At 34.4% G+C, this 13104-nt stretch overlaps 1 long non-coding RNA gene across 1 annotated transcript; it reads right to left on the bottom strand.

Moving 5' to 3' along the window:
* Nucleotides 1-1072: 1072 nt before the first annotated feature.
* LOC127467616 (uncharacterized) lies at nucleotides 1073-6396 on the bottom strand. The gene is made up of 3 exons (XR_007903224.1): nucleotides 6337-6396; nucleotides 5357-5421; nucleotides 1073-1094 (listed from the first exon to the last, which is right to left on the bottom strand). It is a non-coding gene; the product is annotated as an uncharacterized LOC127467616 (long non-coding RNA).
* Nucleotides 6397-13104: the final 6708 nt, after the last annotated feature.

Below are 13104 nucleotides of genomic sequence, written 5' to 3'. Positions count from 1 at the left end.
CCCCAAAGAACAGGGAAAATTAGCACAGTCATTTGAGGAATACAAAGTACGAAATTACATAACTGAGAAACAGTCAAACTATAGGAAAGTTATATCAAAACTTCAAATAAATAACAATCTTAAACAATGGACCCTGACGACAATATATGCCTTCTGTAAAATTAACATAAATTAATTATCATAAATCTTAATATTCATTACTTTTTTGTGTGTCAAAATCTTTTGTGAATATTGCTAAAATTAACAGGTAGAAAAACTGAAAGAAATTAAACAGTACAAATATTAGGATATTATTTTGTAAACATGGAATAGAGATCCATTGTGTCTTGCTTGACTTCATGGGTGCATTTGTGTTTTGATTTATTTGCAACACTAGCAAAGATGTAGGAAAGAAAAAAGAAAAAAAAAGCCAAGTAAGGTAGAATCTGATGAAAATAAATGAATGTGGGAATATTGGAAACAATGACAAAAGAGTTTGGAACCTAGTGAAATGCAACTAAAAATACTGCATAACATTGCTTCCAAACTGAAAAGAAATATTTTAAACCTAGTTGCTTTTTTATTTTTTCAAGAATGGTGTTCTGAAATAAAGCACAAAACATGACCTCATTTATAAGGTTGCTTTGAAGACTAAATGGAAAACAGAGTTTCCTAATCATATAAAAAATGAAAAAGGAGGATTGCAATTTTTACTTTTGGGTACAAATAAATATTACTGCTGGCTACTTATTCTGGTTATAATAATGTACACTGGTAGCTTATTGGAACTCAAGTAAGTTGTGTACTTCATAATCTAATCCAGTTAAGTGAATGTCATTCTTTGTGAAATGCTAAGTACAGACTCATCGATATTTATTAATTAGCAAAATTTAAAATGTTAAATTAAACTATACTAGATAATGTTAAAAAATTGAACATAGCTGCTGGTATATAAAGGTATGATAAATAGGTCATAAACATTATAAAAAAAGTTTTAGTATTTGGTTATATTTAAAAATTGTCATATGGTGAAGCTTACCTGAAAGCATGCTCAAACAAATGAGATCTTTAATCCATCTGTCCAGCTCTAACTCATTAAAAGATTCTGGCATTTACTAACAAGCAAACAAAACAAGATAATTCCTTTTAGGGGGGAGTATTTCCAAAGGCTCTAGACTTCCTCTACTGAACTCTAATGATTTAGATATGTCTGGGAAAGAAAAAAAATGAGAGGGAAGCTCCTAATTTATCTCTTTGTAACACACTGAGGGCAAGAAAATAAAAAGATGGTAATGCACTTTAGACTATTGACTATTAATTTGCTTTAGGTATCAAGAAAGTAAGAGACATTGGCTTGAGGTTACATGGGCAAAAAGACCATTGTCTGTTTATGCTGAATGTCTAAGTCAGAAACTGGTAAAAAGTGAAACCAATGGCCTCTTTATGAGAAATATATCCATGAATGTCTTGCACAATGCTGAGAGCTGAGTTTAAGGCGGAATACAGCCATGTAAAGACCAACCATGTAAAGGAATGCAGCCATGTAAAAGCCAGAGACCATTCTTTGACCAGCTGGAGTCAGCATACCGTTCCCTGGAGACCCAGTATCAGTTGTACCTGGACCAGAGGCCTTGGCTGACGTGAGTAGGTTCTGTGCAGACTGCGTGTGTGTATATGGGTGTATGTGTATATGTTTTTTGTAGAATAGAAATTGTTATCCACCCACTATGTCTGTCCAACTCTGAGAGAAAAATATTAGATATTATGTCACTGGATGGTGTGCTTCTATTCTTGGGACTATTTTGCCCCGAATTTTATCTGTGACAGACAGTAATATAATGTTATTAGAAGAAATTTTACATGAAATTTAAGCTATTGGTTAGGGAAAAGAACTTGTAAGCCAATTTTAAAACTAGTTAAATTAAAATTAATTTGAAAATGTTTTCAGGAGCTGTAAAGTTCAAAACATGGAACATAAATAGAACAAGTAAATGGGTTGCACTTGTGGATTATAGATGTTTTCCCCTAAAGAAAACAGACAAAAATTAACCAACCAAACCCAACAAAACCTAAAGATCTACACTTAAAATAACACATTTGTATCAACCTAAAAATAGTTTCACTTGAATAAAATGCAATTCATTAAATATTTTCTTAACTACAAATTTCAGTTAGGAATAACTGCTCTCTTTTATTCTACTCTGACAAATCGGTTAAATTTCTTGTTTTGTTAAAAAACAAAAACCATTAATAACAAGTTTTCATTTATTTAAATTCAGAGTGCAGTGAAATTTTGTGTAAGTAGTTTGAAATAACAACTTAAAGCATAATTTTTAGTGAAAGAACAAATTAAATATTACAACTTCCATAGCAGAAAATAGAAAAATGTTCACAAAAGTAAATGTGAAATACAAGCCTTCTCATAGAACTAAGCCTATTGGTTAAATAGAGTAAGATCCTTAGTCACCATCTAGTATGCATTAAGGTGCCTAAATGTGAATTTCAAGGAAGTTATCACATAAAGAAAGAATGAATGATGTATGTCTTCATATAGCTTTTTGTCTCCAAGGAATAGCTGCCTGAACCTGGAGTAGAAGTGCTGGAACACAAGAAAAAGAAAACTGCAAAGAAAACAAATCTTTCTAAAATAATACCAGATTTATAAATAGATCAAAATTAAATTTATTTGTTAATAAATAATAGACAATTTAGTATGTATAGTTTATTTTTTAAGGCATTTCTATAGGAACAATTGTTGAAAACAACCAAAGAAAGGGAATATCTTTAACTTAAATTAAACTCTTCTTTAGGCAAAATGAGCAGAACAAGCCTGATATTATGATGCAGGATTGTCTTATACTGAGACTACAAAATTACTTAATCTAGTAGTTCCTCTAAAGAAACTGTATCAATAATTTTTTTGAAGGTTAACTTTCATTGTTTTGTTAATCATCTTAGTTAATTCTTGCTATCAGTAATTAACCTTTAGTAAAAAGTGAAACAATACTTCGAAAAGCATCCCTATTTTTCTGCCCCAGCACTGTCAATGTTATGGATGTTGATGGCCAGGCCTGACCTAACATCAGCAATCTCCAACCAGGAAGACCAAGTCATCTTTGTGGCCTCACTGTCTTTGTTCTTTTAGGGTTTTAGAGCTTGCTTTTTGGTATTTTCTTTCACAAATCCTCGAGGTGCTAATGATCTCTCCCATCAGTCCCACCACCATCTGTACCTGTGACTTTCTTATCTTGAAAGAGACTTTTATACTACTCTCTTTCGGAAGTCCAAGTCCCTATAATGTGGCTGCACAGTATCAGAGCTCAGCCTGACACAACCCAAAGAGTAACCAACCAATTTCTTTTTTTTTGTTTGTTTGGTTTGGTTTTTTACTTAATATATTAGAAGGTCAAGTTTGGGCCCCTTTATGAACTTTTTGCAGCGAAGTAGGGAGAAATTTATTCAGGGAATGGTTTACCTGATGGTTACAGTTATGGTCTTAGTGTGATAAAAACTGCTGCCTCGCAGTCCTTACTTCACTAGCTGTGACTACTCAAATGTAGCTGAACACATTCTGTCACATGATCTGCGTGTTTGAAATAGTTGGAGACCATCAAATAAATGACTCTCAGAATATGCATCACATCTGTAAATGGGATAGACGTCCCCATAAAAGTGTGCTGAGGTGTGGTAGCATGTCAACATAAGCCTTGAATATTCCAATAAGTGGGGAACATTCTTTAGGTAGGAATAAAAGTGAGAGAGTTGTGTAGAGAAGAGGAACAGTGCTCATGGAATTGTGGGAAGACAATTATTCCTGTCACCTGTGTATTGATAACCATTAGCAAGGATTGAACTTGTGTCCTTGCTCTGTATTTAAGATTCTGGAATAGTCAAAGTCACAATATTTTTAAAGAAGCACAGAGCCAACAATGCAGCACTGTGCCATGTAGTTGTATGCCATAATGCTGACTAGAGCATGCATCCTTGTGAAGTTGTTTCTTGAGCAGAAGTCAATTCAAACACATATTTAGGTGATATCTGACTAGATTCCCTTAACGTTCTTTAGCCTTTCACAAAAATTTTACACACAGTTGATTAAATAAAAAAAAGACTCTGTTTTCCATTGGAGAGGGGTAATACTGAAGGGAAAATGCAGTATTTCTTTCATGGCAAGCAATGATACACTATTCAGCGGAAAAAAAATCCCAGTATTTTTTATTACTAATTGTTTTTAATATTTATGATTTAAGACATTCATTTGAAAATTTTCAGTGAGGTTGTCTAGCCAAGTAGGTCCCCAGTACTTCTATTAAAAACAACAGAAACATTTATTATTTTTTAAAAATAATTCTATCTTGCCTAAAAAAAAAACACTTTAAAATTAGGAAACTGACTTACTTTAATTTGTTTTAAATGAAACCAGTATCTGTAGAGTTAGGTAGAGTATATTTATCTCTTATTTTTGTGGATTCCTCATTCACTTCATCATAATTCAACCTTTTCCTTTACTGGGTTTTGTGGTTTTCTGATAACAATTCTACAGAAGTCTGTGACAAGCTTTATACATAAATGTCTGAATAGCTTTGGGACTTCTGAATCAACATTTTCTGCTATTTCATCCATTAGCTCACTGCATATAAATTTTACATCTCTACTGTACTAGTATTGCATATTAAATTGCTAATCACCCTGCTGGTAGATATTGTTTATCTTATAATTTATTAATATTAGGTTTATCTCAAAAGACACATATTACAGAATCAGGGGTACATTATATATGTATGCACAGAAACAAAAAAATGACAAATCTCTAGCTGTTTTCCTCCCTATATAATTTCATTTCAACCTTTCTTTGAGATAATGAGATACACTCACAATAAAATTCTTGAGAATATAGCTGTGTGCCTCCCAGTGCTGTTGTTTTAAAAAGCATAATTTTTCCTTTTATATACTAACCTTAAAGGTCTAATTTCAACTTTAAAAATAAAAATAAGAGAAATTGGGGGTTTGTTTGTTTGTGTTTGGTATGTTTTGCTTTTGTTTTGTTTTTTTTTTTAATCAGATATATTCTGTAAAGATGCTAAGCATTCCTTAGGAATGTGGAATATGTGACTTCAGTAAAGACTTTAAGGTTGATTGCTGTAGTATTTATTAGAAATATTGAAATTCTTTTCCAAAGCTTAAATGGAATGTCCATCTACTTCCTAATAATATCAGTATCAAATAAATTAGAAAGATTTCAGAAGTGGCCAAGTCATCTCAAATGGAAGGACAAACCAATTCCAGAAGGGGATCCAACCATCCCAGAAGTGTAAGGGCAAACAAAACCAACTCCAAAACTGTGCCCAAAAAACAGTAAAATAACAGACAGTCTCACTTCAAAGATGATCTGTGTCACAGAGTCTAGAGTCAGTCAGATGTCCCCTAGAAGAGTCCAAGAACCTGCAGTTTGTGTGGAGAATTAAGCCTGTTTAGAAAAGTTCATGCAGCAAGGGAAGTTCTGGGAGAGAGACAGTCAGTTTTGCATAAAAGTTAAGAGTAGCTTAAGAGTTGATAAAAGGCTTTTTTGTATTCTCTCCATGTTCCATTTGTGGTCCAAGGCTGTCCTTGCTTCTGGTCTAGGAAGAGGGACTCAGCCATTTCCCATGTAACATTTTCTTTTGTTTTGTTAAGATTATTTAGTTCACTCATTAATATTTGTAAAAATTTAGCCAAATCATCATAAATCTAAATCCTTCTGAGGTAAAACTGGGAAGATTAATGCATATTCCTTGATTTGTATGATTCCAAATATGCATAAGTCCTTGCACCAGGCTAAATTTGCTTGAATTCCCTAATTCTCAATTAATTGAGACAAAATTATACATCCATAAGATAAAAGTAAAAGCTTCCCCCACATCCAATGAATCAAGACTGCAACCATCACTCTGACCAAGGGATATCTGAATTGCAACAATCAAGTTTCGTCGCCAGATCCATAGGTGGTGATCCTTTTCCTCTCTGCTATTTATTCTTACACTTCCTTTCTCTTTCTTTCTTTTCCTTATCTATTTTCCTAAGTGATATTTTCATAGTTTTATACTGTCATATTGCTATAGATAACAACCAAAATGGATACATACCTCCTTTCCATTGCAACAAATTGTTTAAAATTACACACACACAAATGCACACATGCACACACATATACAGTGTGCATATACAGTGGTCATTCAGTGTCATTTCACTCTGATCTGCTCCAAGGGATATATTAACAAGAACCTCAGTTACCTCTCCACAGAGGCTGGATGTAACATTAAATTGGATGCCCTATCCCTGGAAATGTTCAAGGCCAGGTTGGATAGAGCTCTGACCAACCTGGTCTAGTGGAAGATATCCCTCTCCATGAAAAGAGGGTTGGAACTAGGTGATCTTTCAGGTCCCTTCCAATCCAAATCGTTCTATGATTCTATGTGTCTGGTTTCTAGGTACCCAGGCTGTAGTTCAAAGAGGTCAGCTGCACTTCTCAAGGACGCTTTTGGGTCCAAAGACTAGTTACCAAGCTCAGAGCTCCCAGTCTGCCAGGCAGTTCCTCTATCAGTATTTTTCAGCAGACATTTTCTTTTCCTTCACAATTTTCATTGCCTTTCTGGCTCCTTACCTCATAAATATATGAAAATCACTTGATAAAAATACCAAACTTCTACAAAAATTTATGAAATTATATTACTGCATTTGTCTTACAATCAGGGACACAACATCAGTTAGGAAATCTGCTTCACAGCAAGGACTAAAATGACTGACTTCACAAGTCTTAATCTCATGCATCAAAGAAAGTTCCATGTGTTCCTTGCATTGAGAAAATTTCTCAATGCCAATTAATTTACTTCCTTTTATAACTTTATATCTAAGAGTCTATATGTAAGAATCAATAAACATGTGGTGTCGTTTCAAAACGGAAGCCTATTAGCTAATAGTTTGCTGTAAACAACACAAGGAATAACGTCAATAAGAATAGTAGTAATTTTGAGAATATTCCTTGAAACAGTCCTGCAGATACATATGTCAAAGCTGGTTTGTGTGTCCCCTAAATTCTCAAATGCCTGCTTCCTTGATGAAGTTAAATATTTGATAAAATGTTATTCACCCATTACTTCCATTAAATGTTATGTCTCAGATTTAAATACTTGTGAAATTCCTGGGTAAGATTTTCAAAGGCACAAGTAGTGTTTATTAGACACTACTTTCTTCCTTTGACACCTTAATAATTTCAAATGGTAAATCTTCCTACTGTTGAAGTCAGATTAATTTGCTGTCCTTAAAATCCTAGTGTTAACAGTGTACACAGTGATATTCTCTTCATCATAATTTCTGTAGTAACGGTACCTACCTTAAAAAATATCAAAAAGAGTAAAGAAGATTTAAAAAGATGGGTTACTATAAGAAGACAATCTTTTAAATTTATTTCTGAGAGGTTGTGTTTTTTCAAGTGCATCCATGAACAACACACTGTCAGTGCAATGTAACATGCGTATGTAATTAGTTTTTCTTTTTTCAGATTGCCTATTTTCTTTTTTCAGATTGCTTATTTTTTTATTTTCCTGTATAAATTCTAGTCAGATCCTCAATGTGAAATGTATTTACTATAATCTGCACTTGTAGACCTTTCAAGATTCTTGAAAAAATAAAACAAAACAACATTACTGAAGTAGATTAAAAAATTACACACATGACCAGTCTTATTTCACAAGGAAATTAAAGTGATTGTTCACAGAATACGAATGTAACAGATTGAAAGCTAAATACCAGTCATTTCAAACTTGTGCTAAGTTGTTTAATATTCAAAAATACTTGATCATGATAGAAACATGGTCTACATAATTTTATCCTGTGAAATAAGCACACACACACAAATCCCAAACCAAGACCATTTTGAAAATAAAACATGAAATGAAGATGCTTGCTTCAGCTTTGCCTGTATGTGGGTTTAATATAAATAATTTTTGGGATCTGAATTTTGAAACCTCACATACAAAATGTATCTGTGTTTATAAGACATGCTAATGGAAAATTCCACATTTTTGAGATCTATGAGCTTTTCCCCAGTTGTATTCTCTACAGTATTACAAACTTACTGTCTTGATCGAAGCATAGATGTGTATGCTGCTTGAGAGAATGAAAAGATTACCATTTCAGCATTATAATACAAGATAAATATTACCACTCTATAGTATATAAACTGTGATCATTTTATCAGTAAAAGAAGACATGGATATTCATACTAGTTTCATCAATTCATATTATGGGTAGTGAACTGCTGGTCAAACTAAAGGGAAAGAAGCAAACGCAGAGGCAAGTGGAGACAAGGACAGACAATTTGGGAAGAGCATAGAGATTAAGTTTGATTGTGTAAATATAAAATGAGGGAGGGTAAGGCGAGCTGGAACTGAACCTGGCAAAGGACACAAAGAATAGCAGGAAGTGTTTCTACAGGTGTGTTAACCAGAAACAAAAGGTCAAAGAATGTGTAGCCCCCCAGTAAACAATGCTGGAAAATTGGTAATAACAGATGAGGAGAAGGCTGAGGTACTCAGCAAATATTTTTTACTTCAGTCTTCAATGGCAACCTCTTTTTCCACAACTCTTGCGTGGATGGACAGCAGGATGGACCTGGGGAAGCAGAGTCTTTCCCACTGTAAGAGAAGAGCAGGTTTATAACCATCTGAGGAACCTGAATGTACATAAAGTTTAGGGGACCTAATGAGATGCATCCCACAGTCCTGAGGCAATTGGCTGATGACGTTGCTAAGCCACTCTCCATAATATTTGGGAAGTCATGGCAGTTAGGTGAAATTCTCAGTGACTGGAAAATGGGAAACATTGCACCCATCTTTAAAAAAGGTAGAAAGGAGCACTGTGGGAACTATCAACCTGTTGGCCTCACTTCTGTGCCTGGGAAGATCATGGAACAGATCCTTCTAGAAGCTATGCTAAGGCACATGGAGGACAGGGAGGTGATTTGAGACAGCCAGCATGCCTTCATCAAGGGCAAGTCCTGCCTGATCTATGTAGTGACCTTTTATGATGTAGTAAGTGCATTAGTGGACAAGTGAAGGGCTACAGATGTCATTTATCTCGACTTCTGTAAAGCCTTTGACACAGTCCCTCACAACATACTTCTCTATAAATCAGAGAGAGGGGGATTTCATGAGTGGACTGTTGGATGGGACAAAAAAGTGGTTGGATAGTTGCATCCAGAGGGTAGTGGTCAGTGGCTCAGAGTCCCCATGGATATCAGTAACAAGTGATGTCCCTCAAGGATCCATATTGGGACAAGTGTTATTTGATATCTCCATTAATCAAGTAGATGCAGGGATCGAGTGCAGCCACAGCAAATTTGCAGATGACACCAAACTGAGTGATGTGGTTGACACACCTGAAGGATGGGATGTCATTCAGAGGTCCCTGGAGAAGCTCAAGAAGTGGGCCCATGAGAATGTCATTCAGCTTAATAAGTGCAAGGTGCTGCACCTGGGTCAGGTAAATGCTCATTATCAATACAGGCTGGGGGATGAACAGATCAAGAGCAGCCCAGCTGAGAAGGACCTGGGGTGCTGGTGGGTGAAAATTGGGTTTGTTGAGCCTGGAGAAGAAAAGTTTTCAGGTTGACCTAATTGCGGCCTTCCAGTACCTGAAGGAAGCCTACAAGAGAGACAAGAGCGTATAGTGACAGAACAAGGGGAGTGAATTCATACTGAAACAGAGTATATTTAGATTAGATGTTAGGAAGAAATTATTTACTGTGACGGTGGTGAGGCAGTGGAACAGGTTGCCCAATGAAGTTGTGGATTCCCCATCCCTGAAGGTGTTCAAGGCCAGGTTGAATGGGGCTCTAAGCAATCTGGTCTAGTGAAAGGCATGCCTTCCCATGGCAGAGGAGTTGGAACTAGGTAATCTTTGAAGTCTCTTCCAATCCAAGCCATTGTTTGTGTTGTTTGGTTTGTTTTTTTTCTTTCTTTTTTAAGAGAATTACAGTAATAGTTATATATAATGATATTGTCTTTAATGAAGATTCTTTAAACTGTGTCATTTACACTGTGGTGTTCAGTAAGAGTAAATGGATCTCAGGACCAAAAATATTTAACAATTTTATTTATGTACAGTAGCTTGTACCTTCTTTAACAGCTACTGACTACCACTCCAGAAAAGCTAATCCTGTCAGAGTGCTGTCTCACTCCAGTTCTGTCTGCAATGAGGATGAAAGTAATTCAGAGATTTCTGATGAAGGAACAAATACAGATAAAATAATCATTAAATTAATAATTAAAATTTGTTTTCCTTGGGAACACAGGTAAATAAACAAAACTCACTGTCTTTAAGACGGTTCACAGTCAACACCTGCTGAAATGCTTATGTTTTGAATAAATAAAATGTATAAGGCCTTTTAGGGTTTAATTCTATGAGGGGAAAAGTATTCTTAATTAATAGTGTCTTGTAACTGGTTCCTCTAGGATATACTTTTATGACATTAGGATGAGGCTTCACTAAACAAAAAAACAGTCTTAACCACAAGCATACCTTTGGACTTTTCTTTAGCCAGTTCAGTTAATGAAAGCTATAGATAGTATGCAATTGATTTAAGATCTTGAATGGCTAGCAGAACCCTACTTCACATTTCAACTATTAGTGATAACTACAATTAAATAAAATCTTGTAATTAACTGAATATTAAAAAAAAATAGTTGGTAAGCATGGGTTTTTTAATATATTTTTTACTATGAGTTAGCTTCACACAAAGCTCATGACCATCTTGTTTTGGAGGTGGGAGAATCAATATACAAATGGCACGATTTAAGAAAAAAAAGTTTGATGAGATGCAGCAGAGGAAAATACTTCTGTTAGCCACAGTCATGGAACTATTTGAGCTAGAAGAAATGGTACTGGAACAGATGTTCTCATTTAGAAAAGGAGTTCTAAAAGCTCAGAGAAATAAAAAGGCTTAAAATTAGCCTATTCAGTTATTCTATACGCAAAAAAATAACCATTTAGTAAACTCTTCCCTTCCCATCCTCCTTCCTGCCTCTCATTCCAAATACCTACAACAGAAGTTTTAATTTTAATGAATAAATCATAGCTTTCAGTAGGGCCTGAATCACAATATCAGCCTACTTAAATTTAACACTACTACTGTTGAGAACTAAGCAACCTTTACCAAAGTCAGAGACAACATGGACTGCTGAGGAGAAGCATAATGCATTATGTACTATATCAGAAGGTGAAATTCTAATGATAAGCAGAAAAAACAGAAGGAGTTGTGGCTTGAAAAAGTAACAGCATTATTCTAGGCATCGATGTGTGTCTTCTATATCACTTCCACTGAATATACTCAAGGAAAATATGTGCTCCTCCAGATGTACAAATATTAAATAGGAAATGCCTTGATGAGTAAAATAAAAATCAAAGATATAAAAAACATAGTAAAAGTATGCTGAGTACTCATACACATTCAAGATTAGACTGAGTTATAACAATGAAGTGTCAGCTCTTATCTCACTTAAGATTCCTACTATTAAGACAAAGGTCATCCTTTTCTTTTGAATATATCCCGCTAGTGTGATAAAACTGGTGAAGCTTAGAATACAGTGTTGATGAATCAGTAAGTTGCATGGTTCCTTTTACATCCTTTTTGAAGGCCAATTCTACAGAGTACCCTTAACTGAATGTGTTAGATATGCTGCTTGAGAAACAAAAAATATCCAGACATCGTCTTCCATAGGAACAGTCACAAATCATGATTATATCTTATCACAACCATTAGTATTAATCATTTGAATTAATAAAAATAACTGAAAAACATTGTACATTTCTACTTGACTGTTCCACAGGTTGCTGCTAGTTTGTTTTTCCCTCTCAGAGAATGATTTCCTAGCTGGAAATGGTCATCTGAAACAATTCTGATAAAATTTTCACGCTTGTATTATAAGGGTTTTTTTCTGGGAAACACCACACTTGTGTAATAGCATCCAGTCTAGGAGCATTCCTTTCTCTGAGGCTTGTAATTAATTACAATGACTGAAACTTAAGCAATTTATTTGAGGGTATCTGTTCAATCTTGATGGTTTCATTCTGTCTATACATAGCAGAGAAGATTAATTTACTGCACCAAACTGGCTCCAGAGGACTTCTTTTATTCAATATTGTGTTTCTCTCATGGAAATGGGAGTAAAATGCCCTAGATAGTGCAGGATACATAATTCACAAAACTCAGAATATTAAACAACATACAATTTATTTCATTTTATACTTATCTGAAAATGTTAGACAGTTTTTGTTTTTACAGATAAGGCTGAAAGGGGTGAAGACGAACAACAATGTATTCCGTAACTTAGAGGGGATATAATAAACAAACAGTGTAACAGATTGAATTATAAATCAGAATATTCTAATTTAAGCTATAAATATCTGCCTTTGAGACATATACTTGTCTGAAGATTGCAAATTCATAAATTTATTGGTTTTAAATCTATAGTATAACAGTATCTTTAAAAAGTAGTTTTTGTGATTGATATAATATTGTCTTTTGTTTATTACATGCTCCTTTCATTTGCTTACATTACAGAGTATACCCAAAGAGAGAATTACTGCCATTCTGTATAAAGTCTCCAATATGCAACAAAGAAGTTAAATAAATAAGAAATATTTTTGCAAAGTTCTTAAGGTCTATACTGTAGAAGTATCCATATTGAACAGTATGTTCATATCTGTGTTTACAATAATGAAAAATTAGACAAGCATACATGTGGAATAATACATGTATTATATTGTTGAAAAATAATAAGAAAAAAACCCCACAAGGAATTACCATCAGAAAAATTTGAAATGGCATAGCACCTGCAGAGAGAGAAAACTTGACAAAGGTAAGCATATGTAATTGGGTGATGTGATAAATCGTTTAAACATGTTGCTGACAACATGTCATTGTTGCTTATATTTAAGGTTTTGCAAGGCTACGCATATGTTTTATGGTAGGTATGTACTTCATGTCTTGTTACATCATGGCCCTTTCATTGACAAAGAAACAAGGTATTTGGATCTTGTGTGTTCCATAACTTCTTTCCATAGGGATATTCTATATTGTAACACAGA

The sequence above is a fragment of the Manacus candei genome, unplaced genomic scaffold, assembly GCF_025592945.1.
Source record: "Manacus candei isolate 608988 ecotype Guabito, Panama unplaced genomic scaffold, ASM2559294v1 h1tg000014l, whole genome shotgun sequence".
Taxonomy (NCBI): domain Eukaryota; kingdom Metazoa; phylum Chordata; class Aves; order Passeriformes; family Pipridae; genus Manacus; species Manacus candei.
Note: the sequence above shows the minus strand (reverse complement) of the source record. Positions and strands in the feature narration are given on the sequence as shown.